The sequence below is a fragment of the Lonchura striata genome, chromosome 7 (assembly GCF_050655825.1).
Source record: "Lonchura striata isolate lonStrDom1 chromosome 7, ASM5065582v1, whole genome shotgun sequence".
NCBI classification, from domain to species: Eukaryota; Metazoa; Chordata; class Aves; order Passeriformes; family Estrildidae; genus Lonchura; species Lonchura striata.
This window is the reverse complement of record NC_140709.1, coordinates 23,473,800-23,495,602: the sequence shown is the minus strand read 5'-3', so window position 1 is coordinate 23,495,602 and position 21,803 is coordinate 23,473,800. Positions and strand designations below refer to the sequence as shown.

At 37.7% G+C, this 21,803-nt stretch overlaps 1 protein-coding gene across 11 annotated transcripts in view; it reads left to right on the top strand.

Annotated features, from left to right (window-relative positions):
• The window catches only part of ZNF385B (zinc finger protein 385B), a 155,888-nt gene that overhangs the window by 73,075 nt on the left and 61,010 nt on the right, over positions 1–21,803 (top strand). The gene's annotated exons all lie outside the window — the stretch shown is intronic.

Sequence of the window (21,803 nt, the reverse complement as noted above, 5' to 3'; positions counted from 1 at the left end):
TTCATTTGCATTACTTTCTTTTTTAGCACCTTCCTTGTATGGCTGTGCTTGTGTGGTATTTGTATAAAAAGAGGTAGCTAAGGTACTACTTCTGAAGTGATTTTTATTTTTTTCCTCTTCATTTAACAAGTATTTACACAGTAACTAAAGTGTATGCCCTTGGTGATGCTGTGATTTGTGCCAAAATGAAGTTGGTAAGTACAGAATCAGATTGTTCTTTGTAGATTCTTACAGGGAACCTGAAGAAAGACAGAGCTTTCAGAATGGAGGAAAGAAAATTGCTTTTTGAACTCTTCTCCTGTGTCACTGTACAGCAATACATACACTTAAATATCAAGGCATCTGTTCAATGCAAAAGAATGGCCAAGTTTGTCTTCCTATACCTTGCTCCTGGTTACCTGTATTTCTTGTTCAATGAAGCACTCATTCACACCTTTCACCACATTACACAAACCCACCACACTGCTTAACTGCTTGGAATGGTGTTCTAAGCCTATAGAATAGCCTATTTTCATGGGTTTAGAAAAGGCTGATAGTAGTAAAACCCCAAAACAAAACACTGCCCCCAAAAATGCTAAACTTGTCATAGAGTTCTATAGTTGTGTTCAATTTAAAGTACTCTTTGTTCATTGTTGTGAATAAATTGAATTAGACTACATCTTTGTATATAATATATAAATTTAAAAATAGGATTACAAGTATTACAGACTAGACATAAATTACTTTTATGTTGCTTAAGATTACTTAGGAATACAGCCCTAAAGGGTTATTAGGAAAGTAGTTCTTGCTGCCATGTATTTGGAGGCCTTCATGAAACTAAAGGGCAGAATGTAGTTACAGCAAGTGACTGTCACATTAGTTAGGCACAGATCAGCTTCTCCTTTAAAAAGTTCTATATATTTATAAAAAAAAATCCAGTGATTACTTTGTAAAAAGAATGTGGAAATATATACTTTTGTCTACATTCCTTGGCTTTTTAGGTGGTGGTTGTTGTGGTGGTTTTTTGTTTGGTTTTGTGGTTTTGTTTTTTGTTTAATTTTTTTTTCTTCAGGAGGTTTCAGGTTTACTTCAGAGTATATACCAAATTAGAAGAATTCTGAAAACGTGGCTAATTCTTAATAGAGTTTGGCAATACTTCCAGGCCTGCTATTAGGCAGATTCATGGGCTTTATTTCCAGTGCAAAAATGAACCATTTTTTTTGTTACCAACTGCTTTTTAGTGACTTGAGGTACCATATATTAAAGTCTGTCACCATGTTGTGGTGGCACAGCCAAAAGAAGTGGAAATGTCAATAACAGCTCTGACAAGTAGTTCTGAAATGGTCTTTGAAAACTTAGCACCAGCTTCCTGAAGTGGCAGGTAGTAGCATAGCAGAACAAGAGAGCATGTGAAAAGAGAGTGATTCAGAGTTTAAAGCTTTTGAAAAGATTGAAGAATAAGGATAAACTCAGTCCTATGGTTTGACTGAAAAAGTGATTATATGCTTGTGTGATTTTGATGGCAATGGACGAGTAGCTCTTCAGCCAGTAAAAGACATAAGGAATACTAGGGGTGAGGGGGTAGGGTGTCCCATCTCTCTTTCCCATTCTTTTTATAGCTTATGGTATCTGCTGAGCTATAAAGCTGAATGATCAGGGTTTTAGAATGTTCCTTATGAGTGTTGTCCTTTACCTTGAAATTTTTATCTTGTAATGCTGTTTTTGTTGGAAGCTTTGCTGCCTGCTGCGGTGGGATGAGGAGCTGGCCTCTGAAGGGGTATGTTGTATTTCTGATGTGCTTTAAAACAAAAGGCTGATCACCACCTCCACTGCCCATCAGTTGCTTAATGTACTGCAGGTCACACTCTCTCACAGGGCTCATGTTTCTGCTCAAAGAGCCATTGCTGGCTTGCTCAATGTTTATTCTTCACTCATATGATTTCTCTGAGGCTAGTGGAATTAAACTAGAGGGACAAGAGTATGTGTGAGAATAGAAATAGGATCAGCAATCCACAAAATCTGGTCTTTGTTCAGTTTAAATGGAAAATAAGTAAATTCATAAAAGGGGGGGGAAGTATTTTCATTTTAGTTTTGTATCTTGAGTGCAAGGAAGTCCATGGGGAGCGATGTACATTTCTGATTAAGTAGAACTCTAGCTGTAGAACAAAATCAGTTTTTCACTGAGTATACTCAATAGTAAGGGATATACTTCAAGATGAGCAGTGTTAGAGACTACATAATTACACTGTGGTTCTGTGCTCTTTCAATTTTAAAATTATGCTAATTATCACATTTAAAATAAATTTTATAAGTTTTAATATTAAAAATACAACTGAAATGCAAGAGAAACTGACATTGAAACACATGAAAATAGGCTGCACTCACTAATTTCATTACTTTCTGATCTTCCTTTAAAAGTCCTAAGCTATTTGATTTTCATGCCTTTCCCATGGGTCACTTTCCTTTTGCTTTATTGAATAGATTGCTTTGGATATTGGTTTTCTCAATATTAAGCTTTTGAAATGCCATTCATTTCTTCCATCTCATCATTCCTAATTATAACCACAGTGTATTAAACTAAGGGACAGTCTTTGCTTACAGTATTTATGTCTCAAACATTTGTGATCCAGCGAGGGGTTCAGATATTAATTTCCTTTTAAATCAATCCTGGTATTAGAGGTAGGAATGGTGTTGTCTGGTTGAACGGAACAGTCTTAACCTCATTAAAATATTTATTTTAAAATTGTTTATTTCAAGTCAGCTCACAGATACTTTTTGAATAGTGCTTTCCCCACAGTAAAGTTAGTGACTTGTTGTGTCATGGTCACCAGGATCATAAAGGTGGCACAGGAAATTCTGCCATTTGGGTGCTGCTGCTGTTCCTTTGCATGCAGCAGGCTTGGAGCTACTTTTAGTGGCATTCTCTCTGCTTGTGTGGTGCTCTGAAACACATTTCATTACATGAGAGGTCTTTAAGCCAAATGCTTAGTTCCAGCAGCTGTAAATGGTATCACTTTACTGTTTTAACAGTCTGCCTGTGGGATATTAGGAGCACTATCATTTTACTTTCTGAGTCCCTGTTCAAGTTTGGCCATTAAGAAATAGTATCAAATAATGAAAGGGATGGGATGCTATTACAGCTTAATAATAGTGGAACAAACAAGCCAACAAAACCAAGTAAATAACTTTCTACAGAATTCCAATCAAATTAAATGTAAAGACTTACTATTCTGTGCTGTGATGCTTAAGAGCTAGTGATAGTCTTAATGTTGCAAAGATGCATTAGCAGGTTCTGAGTAGCATTTTGAGTTAACAGAAATGAGCAGCTTTTGTGAACTGGGAGGGTGAGTTGATTACAGAAAAACTACTTGGTCTAAATATGAAAGATTCATCAAGATACATTTAACATGCTGAGTCTGCAAACCTATGGATTTATTTTTGCTCCTAGTTGGAGTTGTAAGATTTGGGAAATCCTTCTGTTAGAGTGGCCTGAGAAGTACTTTGAGATGTAGTTATGCAAGTCTAACAAAAATTAGGATCTCTGCCCTGTCTTTGCTTTTTAAAATTTAACAAAGGACATGCTTCTACTTGAAGGAGAGGAATTGCTTCTTGTAAATCTAAACATCAGAGACTGAAGCTCTAGACCCTTAGAGCAAAGAAAGTGTAAGAAATATTAAGAAGCATAACAAAGTTTCTACAAAGTCAATATTTTGTAACCAATTGTGAATCATTCTGTGCTTAAAAGTTATGTAATACTGTCAATTATGAATACAAATCCAGGGGGAATTTTAAGACTTTTCATCAGAATTTAAAAACCATGGTACCCTAAGGAATAATTCCCTAAGGAAATATGAACATAAATAATGACGTATGTGCTACTGACCTCTGAGAAAACATACAAACTCCAATTAAATGATATCTGGAATGTTTGCTCACACCAAAGGGATCAAAAAGATGAAATATAGACTTTCATCTGAAAGAAGAGCAGCAAGGTTTCTTAATTTGAGCTGTTGCAAGGCCATTGCATGGTGGCTATGGGAGCTCCAGGGCATCACTGCAGCTTCTCTCTGCCAGACTTCTTGAGGCATCAGATCTTCCCACATCTGTGCCTTCACACCAAGGAAGTCACCTTTTCACAGACAAGGAACTTCTTAGCTAATACAGCAAGAGAGTGGTTAAATCTCTGCTTTTAGTCAGTATTGATAGAAGTTGCTGGGTGATCTGTAGTTGTGTTTGCCAGTTTCTGTATAATTCTTTTTTGTGATTTCATAAACTTTAAAAACTTTCTGTATTTGACTTCTGTTTACTGTTTGTCTTAAATGCAGTTCTCCCTCTGCACTTACATAGTCTGAGAGCCCTACTTCTTCACCCCTGGCTTATCTAGATACTGTTCTTTATCTATGGTATTTAAAAATAGAAATATAGGAGCTGAAATACTAGGCAAACTGCTAGCACTGCAAGTCAAGAGTTTATAATAATTTCTGTCATGTGAAGGAAGGATTCATACTTTTTCTGAAGAAGTTACATGTCTGTTTTTTTCTCAGGTTTCCTTAAATAAATTTAGCTGTGCTTCACATAGCTGCTAGTGCAGTGTACCTCACAACAATTTTGTGTAAATAGCTACTAAGTTTTAAATACACACCATTTCATTATGCCTCATATGTTATGAACGTATGCTAATCTTCAAATACAACTTGTCCTTGATGTTATCAGTGTCTTGCTTTGTTTCTTTTTGAATTCCATCTGGAATTTTTTTCATTGAAAATTCTTTTCCAAAAGTCATTCCCTTATAATCTTTCCATATAACACTTTAAATGCAAATCTTTTATTTCCTTTCTCAGCACACATTTCTTTAAATTATGTTTCAGGGAAGATTTTTTTGCTCCCAAGGTGGAAGCAATTCCAAACATGTTTGATAAAAATACCGTTGGGACTGAGTCTGAGGCTGCCATTCAACTTGTTTCCTTTTCCCTTTGAGTTTTACCTCATGTTATGGTGTGTGGACTTCTTCCCTTCCGTTCAGGTCTTGACTGTGGGTGCACAAGGATCAGAAATGTCATTGTGGTTTATTATTATTATTTTCACCATCATGGGAGGTGGTAGACTCATCTTCCCTGGAGGTGCTTATGAAAAGATGGCCTGTGGCATTTAGTGCCATGGTTTAGTTGACAAGGTAGTGTTTGGTCATAGATTGGACTCAATGATATAAAAGATCTTTTCCAACCTAGTTAATTCTGTGATTATTATTATCACTACTAATATTAGGGTCTATCTTTTCTCTTCCATTCTCCTTTTCAGAGAGGTGTGGAATTGGACTTGGCAATCTGTCAGCAGTGATGTGCCAGACTGCATTTTTCTGTCTGTAGCTGGGGCTGTGAGGAGGCTCAGACCCAGAATCCAGCAGCTGCTGCTGTGGGTGGGGTGGTGCCCGGGTCTCAGCCCCCTGCTGCCCCTGGCAGATGCCCAATGCCCTTCCAGTGGGTGCATTGTGAGCTGTTGGGCATCCCTGTCAGAGGGGCTGCTGCCTCTCTCCCCATCAGAGGAGAGCACTTTCTTTTTTTGAAGTGCGCTCTTTTCTTGCTGGGCATCTGCCCAGGTGATTTGCCCAAGATGTGCAATCTGTGTGACTGAGCAAGCCTAGAGCAGGGCCTGCTGAGGCAAAGCTGAGCTTGGATTAAGGTAACTCCTGAGTGGGGAAGGAGCTCATTTAAAATATGGTCTTGCCCTCTTTTTGATGAAGTTGCTTTTATATTCTTACTCCTTCTGTTTTTGTAATTGTTTGCATCTTGTCCCTTAGCCCCTAGATGAGTGATGTCTGAATTGTATCTTCTCCCCCCTCAACTGATAAAAAATTACTTGCTCAAAAGAACAAAAAAGTAGTGATTTTTAAGGGTTTTTCCCACATTAAGCACCTTTTCTGTGGATTGGAATTTTTAAAACTAGAATCAACCTGTATGTTTAATTTCAGTTTATCATTAAAATGTTCTCACTCAGCTGGAAACTCGCAAGCTGGAGGAACAGACCTCCACTGTTACAGCCTGCCTGCCCTTTCATATATTAATATTTAATATTTTTGCTCCTGTGTGAGCTCCAAAGTCAATTCAAGGCTTCTTAGTAAAAGCAGATTTTGTCCAATGTGAGCAAAAGCTCACACTAGTCAGTGTGAAGTGTTCTTTCTAAGTGTCAACAAAATGTATTTTGGCACAGAGGCCAGGTTGTTGAAAGCTGAGGGTTCACAAGAGGCCATGGCAGAGGTGAAAGGAGCCTCAAGTGTGGGATGTCAGGGCTGTGGGGATCAGAGGCAGGGGGGGTGAGAAAATTCAGTGACTGGGAAAGGGTGTGCAGGAATCTTTCAAAAGGAAGGCCTGGTGAAGAAGAGGAAGAATCACTTGTGTATCTGTTTTCCTCCTTCTCTTATGCATTATCCCCTACTACTTGTCTTGCTAGAATATTCCTCCTGACTATTATCCTGCACCTTGCAGCAGATAAGCTCTGGGGATAGGCAGATAACAGTCTGCTCATGGGGCAGGAAATTGAGGGGCTAAAGCTGCTCCTGGGGAATGATCAGGCAGCAACCCCTGGGAACAGGTTTTGTGTTCATGCTACCACTAAGGTTTGGGAGAAGGGCAGTGGTGTCAAATTGAGGGGGAGGTGAAGGCTCTTGGAGAATATTCTTTCAACTGTCCGTGGGATGGCTTTGCAGGACAAAGATCTGATTTGTTGCGTTCTATTTGTACCAAACCAGGGATAATCTGCTATTTATAGTTATCTTTAGAAATTATCTGACTTCTCAACAACAGGATTCAAGACAGAAAAGGTAACACTTTAGTCTGATCCCATGCTTTCTGTTCACTCAGGAGCTGTGGGGCAATGGAAGGATTTCAAAACCTAGGACTGGAATCTGAAAGACGCCAAGTATCCCAGGGCTGAGTGCCCTCAGCTCCCATCAGCTGCAAGTTATACTGTAATATGAGTTAATGGGACAGTGAGCAGTGGGATTCAGCTGTTAGTCTGAGCTTTGGCACATACTCTGTACGGGAAGGGTCGTGCTGGGGAGAAAGCAGATCTCTATGGCTAGAGGAAAAAATTCAAGGAGGGGAATGCTTGATTTTTTTTCCTAGGTTGTGCTGTGTTTCTATGGATGAAGCAGCACTTTGCATGAGGTGGTGAAGCACTTTACTTGGTGAGGAAGATGAAGCATGAAGCTTCTTTATTGCTTCCCATTTTGAGACATAAGAAGAGAAAATATATGTGTAAGAAGAGAGAATAAGGTAAGGTCTTTGTGTATTGACTGTTTTATCCTTCAGCGTGTGGGGCTGGATTCAACATCTGCTGAGTTTATCTCGTGCCACACCAGGGAGTCAGTCTTCTTTGCCTCTTCAGAACTACAGTGGGCAGGAGGAAACACAAGGCTCTTTTTTCTTTGCCTTTTTCTTTTTTTTTTTTTTTTTGAGCAAGGTTCTGACTCAAATCTCACTATTGAAAATAAATTCCATTAGAACCTGAGACTCTGTACTGGCAAATAGCATCCTATTACTAAAGAATAACCATTTTTTGACTATTAAGATTGCTATTCAGCTGTTCTTTTGTCTCTATGGCAACTTTAAGAAGTAACAACAAAGCAGTAGGTGATGTTGTCAGCCAAAAATCTGTAATGTTCAAGGGACTGTTGATAGCAACAAAACAGATGCCAGTGCAGGGTCACTTACAGCCAGTAATTGATACTGCACCTATGCCTAAAGTATAACATCATGGGACACTTGGAAGCAGAAAATAACCAGAAAAAGTAAGGTTGATGTAATTGGCAGTTTTTATAAATTATACATGAGATCCTGCTTTAAAATTCAAAACTGTGGTTTACCTTCCCTGACGGAATGAATTGCATGAAAAGTGAAGAGCTCCTTGTACGTACAGTATAGGCCATCTGGAGAGCAACTCAAGCTTTCTTCTCTGTTTCTTGATGGAACAGAGAACAAGAGCTCCTTTAAAAAAGTGGAGTCAGTTCCTAAAGGCAATAAAATTTGAAGTTCTCATCTAACTTGTGTTGATCTGAAAAAGGAAGTATGTTTAAAAAGAAAAGGCAATGCTTTTCTTAAAATTAATAAAAAGGGGTTGGGGTGGGATTATCATCGGTTTTTGATCTTAATCTCATGTTGTCAGGGATTTGGAAGTTTTACTGACATGTAAAATTGAAAAAAGTTCAGGGGGAAAAAGCCATGAGAAAGTCAGACTGAACAGTGATGAGACTATTTCTGGAAACCAACTATGAGAGAAATTTTTTTTAAAGGCATGATTGATGTCAAAGCAGGGAGAATAGGAATTATAGTAGTTTTTATGTAGAGACATGCTAAATACGGAAATCCATTCTTAAAAAAAAGTAGTGACAGATGTGTTAATGAAAATAAAACTCTATTGTTTTGAGTAATTTTTGTCTGATATTTGACAAATCTATGTGAACTGCTGGTGCTGGATCTACTGTGAGAATTCTGCCTCTTAATATGTATGTATGCATGTTGTCAGTGCAGTGTGTACCAAGACACCTTTTACAATCTTGAATTAGCTGAATTTGAGCGCCACTTTCTCCAGTTAAAGTATCGTGTTAGTGCTCTGTATTTTGTGAAAGTCTCACTGCATTTATTGAATGCGGGGTTCCCTGTTGTTTGAACTGTCTGTTATCAAAGAATGCTTTTCTCCTCCATGAGAAAGATGGAGGATGGAAAGTGCAACCAGCTGTTCTCCAGAGCTTACTTGGCAGCATCAAACAAACCCTATTTTAATGCAAGCAAACAGAACGGTTCATTCACTGACAACAGCACAGGATACCAGCTGATGTCTCTCTTAGACTTCAGAAAACTGGACAGATACTCACGTGGTCCTTGGTTACCTGCTTATGCCCTTCTTAAACAAACATAACGATAGTGTATTTTATTTAATTTGTTGTATTCTACTAATTTAGCCTACTTGTACTAAGGAACACAGCCAACTCTTGCTTAAAGTTTGATTTCCTTGTTTGTTTTCATTTATCTCAGATATGAAAGCTTTCTGAGCAGTCTTTTGGGTCTCAAAGTGTATAGATAAACCCAAAGCATGCATTTCATTCAAATCAAATAATAGAGTTTCTGAAGTTCCCAGTTATTTAGACATTTTTAACACTCTTGATGAAACTGGAATTCTAACCTACATCATCAACAACCTTTCAAGTATCAGTGTGTTTTGTAACAAAACTTAAGCAGAGATCTTACAGCATGTATTAATTTTTTTTTGCTTACAGCTGCTTCTGCTGTGCCATTTGAGACCAGATCAGCTTAAGGGAGCAATGCAGCCACTGTTGTGGTTAACACTGGAACATTTCAAAGGAGAGCACTGTTACAAGCTATTTATTACTTGGTGTTAACAGCTCCCTAATGGTCCTGTGAAAAGTTCAGAACTAGTTTGAATGAACTAATGAAATTTTTGTCTTGCTTATTTTCTCCTTTATTTTTTTTTTTTAAGTTTATGCAAACATGTATCCTTCAAAAGATGAACCAGTTAAGGAAGCTGTCTTTGTAGTCATCACTGATGTGGCTCTTTACAAGGGATCTCTTCCAGATCAGGGCTTGAACTTTGTGTGAAGCTGCAATGATAAAAAGTGGAATAGTTTACAGGAAGGCTCTCAGGACAGCAGGCCACCATGGGTGGGGTGGGGACCCTCAAGGCAAGGTTTCCTGCTTTGCTGTGAGAGCCAAGTGTGTGCATGGTGCTGAGGGGAGATACCAGTGACATGGGGAAGAGTGAGGCACACTGCATATTCTACCAGTTCTGCTGTCAGCACATCGTTGTGATATCAGCATCTAAGAAAATTGTTCAGGGGTTTTTATACTTTTAACCTACTCATTAATTTTTCTCATACATTCAACTATATGGAAAGCAGAACAAGATGTGAGAATGGTGGGAATAATTTTTAAGAGTTAAATCAGCTTGGGTGAAGGTTCTTGATGAGATTAATTGATATGGGTCACTGCCAGTGGGGGTCTGTAGTTGCTGGGGCACTTAATGAAATTAACTTTTTTTAATGAGGGACAGGACAGCAGTAGCTCGTGAGACTGACAGACTCCTTTTAGCAGAGTGGTTGCAGTGCAGGTACTGGAGGTTTTCCTGTACCTGTTTGCTCTCCTGAGAAGGGCAGTTATGTATGTAAAGGTGCCAAATGTAGGTCTGAAAGAGGACCTGAAGGCCACCAGGTAACTCCAGCCCAGCCTCCAGCTGATCAGTGCCTGCTTAAGTCAGTATCCACTCAGGCTCACAAATCTGCTGACTCAATCAGTGAAATTTTGTATCCCATTTTAGTCCTCTTCCCTTTGCTTGACTTCTTTGGGGAGCATTTCCCTTTCGATGTATTGTAAATGTTAAATCTCACTAATTCTGTAACTTGTTCAGTCTAAAAGCAAAGCTATTATTGTGCTAAATTCCAGCCCTATAAACGCTTCTGAAAATTGCAAGTTGCATATATATATATATATATTTTTTTTTTTTGTGTGTGTGTGATTTATCACCAGTGACAATTTTCTTTTCAAGCCAAATAGATATTTATACTTTTGTAACACTGGCTTTTCCAGCATAAGCAAAATATGGAGCAGTGAGATTCCAGACCTTTAGGGGAAAGTGGTTTATATGTCTGTATTGTTCTTACCTTTATTAGATAGAACAGTTCTTTCTTGCTATTGAAGGATAATCCTTGAAATGCCTAAGCAGTTGTTGTAATTCCATCAATTATTCTGCATCATTAACGGCTTCATCTTTATAATTATTTTCCTTTATATTTTCTTTTAAGTAATTAAAGTTCCAGACTATGAGCAAGATCTTGACACTTGTCATTATTTTCTATCTACTCTGCAAATATCATATAATCTTTCCCACCATTCCTTTAACTATGAATGTGTTAGGTATTTTTGTACCTTCTTGTCAATAGATCTGTTAAAAGATATGATTTTTTGGAGATACAAATGTGTATGGAAAATACACAAAATTCCATGGAGCCAGTCTTTTTTTTTCATCTTCTCTGCTAGCTTTTCATTTACCTGCTCTTCTTTTCCCACTGTTTTGAGTGCTATTTATAGTAAAGGGATTTTCAAATAATGTGGTGCTTGACGGACATTGTAGATTTAAGGTAGAATTCTTGATTTATTTCATGTAGATGGATTGAGTGACTTGAGATTCTGTGATTCAATGATCAGATTTTAATCAAAATGCTTTGATAGATGTAGGAATAATAGCTGAAAGTTGCTATCACTCTAGAAAGTAAATAGAAGTTCTTGGATAGATATCTTCCTTTGTTGCCACTTGCACAAGTCCTAATGGCCCTAAATGAAAGCTCCTTCTGCTTTTTGCTGATTCAGCTCCCAGTGCTTTGCATGCAAGCTGATTGTTACAGTAGATGTAAGGGACATGGCAACTAGCAGCTGTGCTCAGGGTGCTTTATCATGAACTTTGCTAGGAATGCATTATGAAACATTAGCATTTAAAATGAGATACAAGTGATATTTAGGAATAAAATTTGTAAATCTTGTATTTACTGTGAAGATAAGCAATGCTGTTTTTGACTGACGCACACTTGTCCTTAATATGAAAATAAAAGTGTTCCATGAACAAAAGCTCCCAGTTCCATTACAGCTGTGGAACTTTCCATTTCATGTGCAGTGGTAGCATGACTCTGTAAAAATCACTTTGACAAAAATAGTATTTATATGAAGTGGAAAATTCCACTTGCAGAGTGAGAGGGAATTTGAGCAACCTTCTTTTCCCAGAATTTGCAACTACTCCTGTATTGAGAACTACTAAATTGTTCAGTTGTCAACGACCACATTTGACAGAAGTGTTAAAAGACTTTCTGCTTTACTTCTCCACAGGAATAGGTACATAATTCCAGAATTAAAATAAACACTCTAAGTGTTTATATTGTCTTCTGCATTTCAAGTGGAAAAGACTGCAAGTTCCATCAGAAAATAAAAATGCAAATTTGAAACAGAAATAAGTTTTTGTTTTTTAAGCTAGAGCATTTTACTGCTCTATACAGAGAACTATAGAGCTATTTCTATCTATTTCTATGTTATAATGTTAAACTTTTAACAATTCTTGTGGAGGAAGGACCCACTTTTTTGCTGTAAAATGGACATTGGGTTCTCATTGATATTAACTGTTAACATATGGTTGTGGTTTTATTTGCTTTTGTAAAATTTTGGTTTATTGATGTTTTGATCAAAACTTATGATAGAACTTTCTGAAAGATATGGAATCCTTGAAATGAAGCAAAGCCATGCTTGTACTTCATAAAATAAAAGTTTAATGCTATCAATACCTTATTGCACATTATATTTAACAAGTGCAATGATGGTTGCTGATCATCTGATCCTCTCCTTGCCAGTGTAGGATTGCTTCTCTTGTAAATACAGTACTGCTTTATTCAGTCTTGATACAAATGCATGTGCTGTTGAGAATCTCAAAACCTCTTAGGAGATTATTTCCACACTTTGGTTCAGCTGAAAAAGGCTGTCACCATGAATATTAAATCTCTCGCAGAACAATCTTGATGCTCATGATGTTTCATCATGTTTCCATGATGTTCAGGCCTGTTTTTCTCACATATTTTTATTTCAGTTCTCTCTATTCTCCAGAACCTTTCAGAATTCTTCACCTCAGAAGTCTTTTAAATACCTGTACCCCCTCTAGCCTCCATATCTGCCATGTATTGTTCCAAGGGTGTCCATATTTAACTTCTTGTGTTTTCTAGACTTCCCAGAGCTTTCTTTACCTCAGGCTCTTTCAATTTGTAAATCCCTTCCCAGTTAAAAGGTACCTGCTGCTAATCACAATAAGCTTTATCGGAGATGGACTTATGAGTCCTTCCTTCATGTCAAGGACACATGGATGGTTTGAGCTTTGTCCTTCATGCTGTGACCAGGTTATTAGGCTTCTATTAGGCTTTTTCCTCCTTCACCTTAATTGCTACTCTGGCAGGTCTTTCTTTACTGCTCTCTCTTGCTCTTTCAACTCAAATATTACTTGGAAGCCCATCAATCATTTTTACTATATATACTTTTTTCTTATATTTCTCATTGCCCTGACCAAGGGCATTAAATTTTTTTTTCAGACAAAATGTCCAGATATTTTTATTTTCTGCAGTTTTTTTGTCTAAGTCTTTTTAACTCTGCACCACTGCCTGATAGAGTGATTTATCAATCTATACCTAGCCCAACATATGAAGTGGTGGTTTTAGCTTGATTTACAGATTTTCTCTGCTGTTATATTTGAGCATGTGTGTGCAGAAATAGAAACACTAGACAATGCTCATCATGTTCAAACCTCTGTTATTTCAGGCACCAAAGTTTGAAATCTCAAAGTCAGCTCTAGTTTTCTGATGCTTGCCACACCGGAATCCAGTTGCTCCTATGATTTCTTCTTATTCCCATTTTAAGTTAATTTTTCATACCTTTCACAATGGATCTCAAGAATTAAATAATTTGCTGCAGTGTCACAGGATGACTGTTTCTCAGTTTGTGTTGGAGGCATGTTTTCTTTTTTCATGTTAAATAATTGCTCTTCTGAAATCCTTTGTTGCAAACAATGCTGTTAAATCTGGGGTGAAAAAAGAAAATGTTTATGGCTGTTTTGTATTCTGGCTCTGGCGTTGTCTAAGGGCAAACCAATCTTTTTTTTTTCCCTTTTATTTCTTTCCTTTCTTTTATTCCAGTTGAGGCATTAATCACAGTAATCAATTCATGTGTATTCCATAATTCAAGTGCGTTTCATAAAGCATTTAAAATATATGATAGACATTTCTGCTCTTTTATAATAGGAAACATATTTGAGGATTAAATTTCATTTTGCATGACATTTTTTTCTTTTGTGCAACTTTGAAAAGTGTTTAATAGAAGATGTTTGAATTTCATGTCCAAAAATGTGTTGTACAATCCTGAAATTCTGTGTTGGCAGAAAACTGTAAGATTAAAAACTGTCTTTGCAAAGATGGTGAAATAGACCTTAAATTTAAAACAAAAACAAAAAACAAACAAAAGAAACAAAAACAAAAAATCCCAAACAAACAAAAAAACCCAAAGAAAACACCAATAGTTGTAGGTACCACCAGTGGAGGTGGAGGGGAGATCACTTCTGCTTCTCCTGGAGGTGACTGTGTAAAAAAATATGGGATCCTTCTTCAGGTGATTGAACTGCAACTGCAGAATGCAAGTTCAGAGCTTCTTACTTGATCACCTGCTTAAGAACTCCAGCTCCTGAATTAGGGAATTTGGTTAGAATCCTTAGGTTATATGGCACTGGAGTATAGTTTCACTCTGAAAGGCTGTACCTAATGGAGAGATACGTGGCATATTTTAAACCCATTCTGGAATGCATGATGAATTGTCAAACTGTGTCTGGTGCATCCACGGAAACATACCAGCCTTGACCTTAACTAAAGAGCCGGTGTTTGATGCTTCCCTTGCAGCTTTAGCATGCTCCTGTAGCAGATATTTATGTAAGGTGCTATAATTGAGACATCTGCACAGAAATGGAGAGAGAGTTCCATAGAAGTGTTAATAGATAGAGGAGTGGGTGGGCTGTGATGCCCTGCCTGCCCTCCAAGTTGCTCTGCAGGACCCCCTTGCTGGGTTCCTCCTACAAGTGCTGCTCTGTGGAATGTCCGTTCACCTCTTTCCAGTGAGTGCTGGCATGTTTCATGTCCTCAGTGGGCTTCTCCGTGCAGCAGTTGGAGAACTCTTAGTCAGCAAAGAGCACGTAGCAGTTTCTGTGGATGTAGATCAAACTGACGACATGGAATTGATAACAAATACATTTGTACCTTGTCTTGCTATTGCTTTGCACTGGGGAAGGTTCACTGTACTGTCTGACCTGGCAGCTGCTGCTTCTACACAGAGCTCCTCTAACTGAAGTTATTCAGCCAAATTTCACGCTTGTACTGCTGCTAATCCTGGTGATTCTCTGGACTTAAAAGGAATGATGGCAGATTTGCACCAGGGTAATAGATCCATGTTTGAATTATTTGCCAGCATTTTTTACATCACACATTGTAGCCCCAGATCTCAAGTTTATAAAAGTAAGCTTGCTTCTCTTGGTTTTGTAAATATGGGCAATTAAAAGGGAAAAGCAAAATTATACTGTAAAGTATTTTAAAATTTATTTGTGTCTAAACATATACTCATCAAATGCCTTCAACTGTGACTTCAAAATCTTACATGAATAATTCTTTTTCCAAGAATCTGGGTAGCATTTCAGTGGTTTTGCTTTCCCTTTTGCTGGGAGTGGCATTATAGCTACTAGAAACATCACTGGAGGTGGAAGACACCTTTGCAGTAGCAGTATTTTTCCTCCTTTGAGCTTTTTGCCAGTTCTTTCCACTTCACAAAACCAAAATACCCTTTCTTTGAATTATATAGTTTCAACTCTCATTGTTAAGTTTTGAATATTTTAGAAATACAAAGTCATATTTCAAACCATATGCTTTCTGTTAAATTTGCATTGCCTTTAGTCAGAAAATCCTCTCTTCAGTCTTGCCAATCACAAAGTATGACCTGAGGTTTGAGATGTGTGGTACTCTTGGGAATTAATAAGAATGTTTGAATGTGAATTTAAAACCCAGTGATTGGGAATTTAAGCACATTCTTAAATCAGGCATGAGAAAAGGGAAGAAAAAAGTGAAGGGCTCATTGCTTCTTTATCACTGCTCAGAATTACAGGCTCAATTATTTACCACAGTATATAACCTGGGATTTAGAAGTGAAAGGGAAATATGCTACCTGTTCCAGAGGCAAGCTGGAGTCTTTCTGATGCTTAGATTCAACTTTAAACTAACATTTAGGATACTGAATATGAACTATTGATTATTGCTTTTGAAATTAGAGTGAAATCTTACACTTATTTTAAAGATGGGGAAAACCACTATTTATTAGAACTGAGGGGGAGTTGCTTTTTAGTAGAAAAAAAAATGTCAGAATAGCCATCTTGCCTGGGTTTTAATTATGCAGCAAAAGGTTGCAACATGATAACACACACACACACAAAAAAAAAAAAAAAAAAACAGTAGTGAAAGCAGTTCTGAAAAGAGGATTGAGGTTTTCCTGTAAGTTATCCTTATCAGTATATTTCTTTTTATCAAGCATAATGTAAGGGTTTGAAAGTTCTTCTAAAGAAACCCTAGTAAGAACACAGCTGCAAACTCTCTCATGGTAGAGGCAAGTTAGTAAATGTGGCAATAATAGTTTGGCTAAACTATAAAATTCCTACAGACTTGAGCACAAGAGCTGTATCTAGGGGTAGGAAATGGAAAAGGGTTTAAATTGCTAATAATGATGAAGAAAGAGCAACATGCATCTGTAGGAAAAAAACCCAGAAAATAAAATGAGAATGAAATAAGCATCAAACATAAAGAAATCTTTCTCTAAGTGCACTTACAATACTTACAGAATACCAAATTAAAATTGGATTGTTATTGTGAGAGTCAGATAAAACAAAATGTTTGGGTTGCATGGAGCCAGTTTGTAATTACTTTTTGTTAGAAAGATAAGTTATGTTCATGTGACAGTTGCCAATATAAACAAAAAAAGCCTGCAAGAACAGGTCAGAGTGTATTGATGAACCAGAATCTTCAAAGCACTGGCTCAGACAGACACACCACAAGGATACTTGCATAGATGAACATACAGATCTGTGGTACTTGTAAAAGAGGTTCCAAAGTAGTGAGAGAACTGATGAGGTCACAGTAATTTTAAAAGAGAAGAACAAACTGAATAACTTTAAGAACTAATAGGTTATCTTCCCTTTGAAGCAAAGGAAAAATGAATTACGCCAAAGTATAGAAAGGAAATCAGGAGCTGAGTAATAACCAGTGCAGAACATGAGCAGTAATCTCTATTCTGGGAATGCAGGACTGGGTTGCTGTGTTCATAAAGTGAACTTGAGTTAACACTGCTGTGTTGTCAGCTTAAACTGATACCATCCTGAGAGAAATAACCAGGAACACAAAGTGGCAGGCATGAAATTTGACTGTTACACTGCAGGGAAGATGAGGGCTAGTTCAGATGAGTCTGGATGACAGTAAGATGCATCAGTGCTCAACGAAGGTTTTATTTTCTGCTGCTGCTGACTTGGTAGTCTCTTGGTACTCTCAACCATGACCTCAGCTTGACCAGCTCACTGGTCTGCTCGAAGACAAGTTTCTCTTTTTTTGGTTTGTGTTTGTTTACAACTGGTCTGATCCCCTGTGCTGGCTCAAGGGCAGTGTTAGGAGAAGAGGAGCAGTGAGGCTGGGCAGCCTCACTGCTGATGTCATCATGAAAAGCAGATGCAGGCTGGACAGCACATTTTCAAAAAATACTTTCAACTTCTCTTTGTTTATCTTTATTTTCAGCATAGTGTTTAATTCGTTACATTTAGTTTATGAAATAAATCATATTAAAGTGATACTGATTTGTCTCTGGGAAACTAGAAGAAAAAAGAAGCCTTTTTTTGGAAGGCTTGTATCAGTTGGAGCACAGTTAAGTCAGTTCAAATGTTTAGGTGAAAAAGTTCTTGTTTGGTCCAATCTCAATTTAATTTGACAGAAACATTCTGTTACCTGCTTCTTTTCTTTGTTGTTGTTTTTTTTTTTTTTTCTTCTTCTCTCTTTCTGAAGGTAAACTGAGGGTAGAGTTGTCAAGGTCATGTCATGCATTCTTTGAAAACATAACACTATCAGAAGTCTTTATGTTCCAGCCTTGGCAGGGCTGGAGCACTGCTGCACCCAAGACAAAATAAGGTTTTTAGTCAGATACTGGTGTTTAATTAATCACAAATGCAGCAGTCTGGGCTAGCAGATCTGTTAATTTGAAATCTATTGTCTTCCTTCTCCCATTATAAATAGAGGGTAGATAGCACATATATTAGTTTTATAGATTTTCTAGTTCTCACTTATTCATCAATGCTGACTTTGAGACTAAGTAAAGCAGTGCACCTTAATTCAGGAAAGACAGAATTTTTGGACTTTGATCTTCTGAATGCCATGACCCCATGCTGTCTGTAACCCTGTGCTCTGAGGTCCCCTTTTATGAACTCTTCAAAAAATTCAGAGACCATTTCTTTTCATTTTTTTGTTTCTTTCTTCCCCCAGAAGTTATTTTAAATGCAGCTCAGTAGCAGACAGCTAGCTAGTAATCCTTTTAAGTTTAATTCTAAGAAGAATATCAGGGAAAAAGCCAGTGAAATTCAGTTTATCAGTCTTTTAGGTTATATTTTAATGTTGAATAGCAAGCTGCCCTCCTTCGAGGGTCAAGTTGCAAAAAACTCAATTAATCACAGATTATTCTGAGTAGGAAGGGACCCACAGGGATCATCAAAGTCCAGCTCCAGCTCCTGCACAGGACAGCCCCGAGAATCAGGGGGCTCATTTCAGACACACTGATCTCACAGATCGTCAAAGCTAAACACACAATTACAACAGCCCAGGTTTGTTCAGGCTTGAAAGTTGCTCACTATTTCACAGCACCTGAAGTCATAAAAGCACCATGTTGAAATGAAATTATTTACCTCTGAGTATTGAGCTGTTTGTTTGTATATGTATATGTTGAAGTGCTGCAGAGGTGGTGGGTTATACCCTTAATGACTTAAGTAAGCACCATGGCACTGATTAATAGTGGGAAGCCTTTACAGGACTATGTGTATTTTATTATGCCTTTTGGTTTGCTAAAATCATTCACAATTGTGTGGTCACAGCAAAAACATATAAAGCTTCTGAATATTGTAAGGCACTGGTAAATCTGTGGCACTTGCCTTCCTTTGGTGAATGACCTACAGAAATTTAGACAGCTAGAAAAATAATGCAACTCTTGTGCTCTTTCCACAGGCAGGTTCAAGTGCCTTTCTTTGTATTGTTAGGTAGGGAAGTGCTAAGCCTGACTCTGCTCTCATCTGTGGAGTGAGGTCTCTGCACTCTGTTTCCAGGTGTGGTGCTACAGGATGCACTGGTAACCTGTGAAGCTTGAGCTCTGTCTTGTCCCTTGCTGAAGACATTTAAGAGTGTGGGGTCTGAAAAGAAGTAGATGTAGTGTGTCATCTGATTAGCAGGACACTGAAATCCTCCAGAAAATCCTATGAAGATGTTCTTGTTGCTTTAGTTAAGGGCAACAGCTAGAAAAAAAACTGCACGTTTGATCTCTTGGATAGGTTCTCATGTGCTGCATGGCCTATGCTGTGGCAGAGCAATTAAATTCAATGTGAAACATGTGTACACTACATGGACAATATAATGAATGTTTTAAAATCTGCTTTCCTTCCCTGCATCATTGTTTTTATTTCTAAACAGAAAGATAGTGGTTATTTTAAAAGCATGTGCCTAGTATGGAAATGATGGCAAGTGAGGGGAAGATTGTGTCTGGTGTTGTGGTGGTTTGGATAGAAAAGGGATGGAGTGAATACGCAAACTACTTTTGAAATTTCTGCAAATTTGAAAATTAATATTGGAAGGAAAATAGATTTCATTTGGTGGAGACCTGGATTTCCATTGCCAATATTTTCAGGAGACCTCTTTGAATAACCTAAATTAGTTTTTGCAGCAATCTTTACTGTGAACAGGGCACTGTCAACAGAAAAACTTAGAAAACAAAAAGCAACTTGGGTAACTAGTATAGGAGATTGTGTGTTATGCAGGAAAAGCAAATGAGGCATGAAATTCTCTGAGCTATGATGATGTTCAGGAGCGCTGGAAGTTGTCTAATGTGGTTAAGGCATCGGACACATCTGTGAGGATCCATGTGTCTAGATCCCTTTTACCTTTGTGCACAGCACTACTGAGCTGAGGGGTTGGCATATTGAAGGGGAATAAGGAGCAAGAAACCAGCTGCAAACAAAGCAACAAGCAACAAAGGATTCCCTCAGCAGCATTCCTGGTGACAGACTCGTTTGGTTTTTGTGGGTAGCAGCTCAGTATCTCCTGAAAGAAAGCCTGTGCTGAGGCTCACTGAGGGTTAAATGGCACCTCAGTGGTGCCAGAATTGGAGTTGGATTTTGAGAAAAATCAGGTTATATGAGAGTTGAAGGGATAATAGACTCTAAAAAACTAACTGCAATTAAGTGATTTCCTCCAAATTATGAAACTTTCGAGGTAATATATATTTCAATATTTTGCTCTTCTTCTTTATCAAGGAAGCTTCAGTTTGTAAGAAAACTTGTGTTTCCTGAACCAGAAAGGAAAGGAGTGCAGTGTTTAATCCTGGGACAATTACAGGCTTGATGCCCAGCACTGAAGAACATGCACTGGGGTAAAAAATGGAGACTGTTATAGAAGTTGCACCATGCTCTGGGAAGAATGTGGCTTCAGTAGGTGTTACCTGATGTGTTTTCAATTAGGGGTGACTGCAGCAAACCAAACACCTTCTTTCACTGCATTTGGGTTGGGACAGTACAAAAGGCAAGGGTGGGGGCTGGTTTAAATAAATAAAGTAAAAGGATCCTAAGGATTTCAGAGAGCTCTCCATTAGTGCAGATGGCAGGAGAACAGAGAGCTGGAAAAGATGCAGCTGTTCTTTCTTTTATGTTTGGAAAACTTCAAAGTGAAAACAAGTCCAAAGCAATGTTTCCTAGAAGCAGATAAGAACAGAGGAGGGGGCTAATGCTGCTCACTCAGTCTGTGGAGACAAGAGAGGGAAGTTTGACCCATCCAGAGGATTCTGAGAAAAAGAAATAGGGATAGACTGCAAAACCTCATCTGACCTTAATGTAGGTCAGAACATTGCATTTATTAATAGTTGTTACTGTTTTATTAGAAAAAAACCCAGCTTACCGAGCTTGATCATGTTATGCCTTGACATGGCACTCTATTTTTCAGTCAAACAGTCTGGGTTGCTTTAGAAGTCTAGAAAATTAACTCTTTTAAGAAACTAATGGCAAATATTCCCATAGTATCTACAGATAATACCAAACTGCAATTGCATTCCAGCCAGCATGTTTCTTCTAAATATAGAAAAGGATGTTTTGTAATTTATTTAATTGCTTAGACTTGACAAGGAGCCAGTGCTAACAAACATGCTTTGATAGCAGTATAGTGCTTGTGGCATTCGCTTGGCTTGGAATGTAAATACTGAGAAAAAATGTGTGAAATGAACAGTGGAGCACAACTGCTGTGAACTCTGCTGCTCTCTGTGCAGGTGTGTGTGTCCTGGGACACAGAAGGACATGGAGGGACAGCTGCATGAGGGAGGGGACAGGAGCATGAGTCACCCATCCTGCAAGTACAGGGCTCTTCCTGATGTTATGATCTGGAAATTGCAATGTGGTTATTTAGGGGAAATGCAAGATAATCAGTTCCACTTCTAATTATTGGACTTCACTTCCCACTCCATCTGTTCTGGTATCTTCAATAAAAAACCTATGGGGATTCCAGTTGTTATTGAAAACTATTAGAAAGGCTGCAAGAAAAATAAGATTTTTTCAACTGCAAGAAGAGTAAGATTTTTTTTTAATTAATTTTCTAACATATTTGTCTCTAAAATACTGAAATTCCAGTTTCTTATTGTTTTGTCTCAGTCTTCTCCCTTCTCCCCAGTAGATATCATTATTTGTCTATATATGTGATTTTGATATACAGAGATTAAGGCAGTAAGTATTAACACAGTTATTTTCCATACTCTTATTATCATAAGAGAAATTTTCAATATCAGTTTTTTCATTATCTTCCTATAAAGTATGTGCATAATACTTATGATCTATAATATTGTTTTTTGTGTCCATCCTTCTATCATAAGGCTTTGGAGATGGAAAATAATTAGCTAGGTAAAGGAATATTAACAATTAATCAAAGTTAA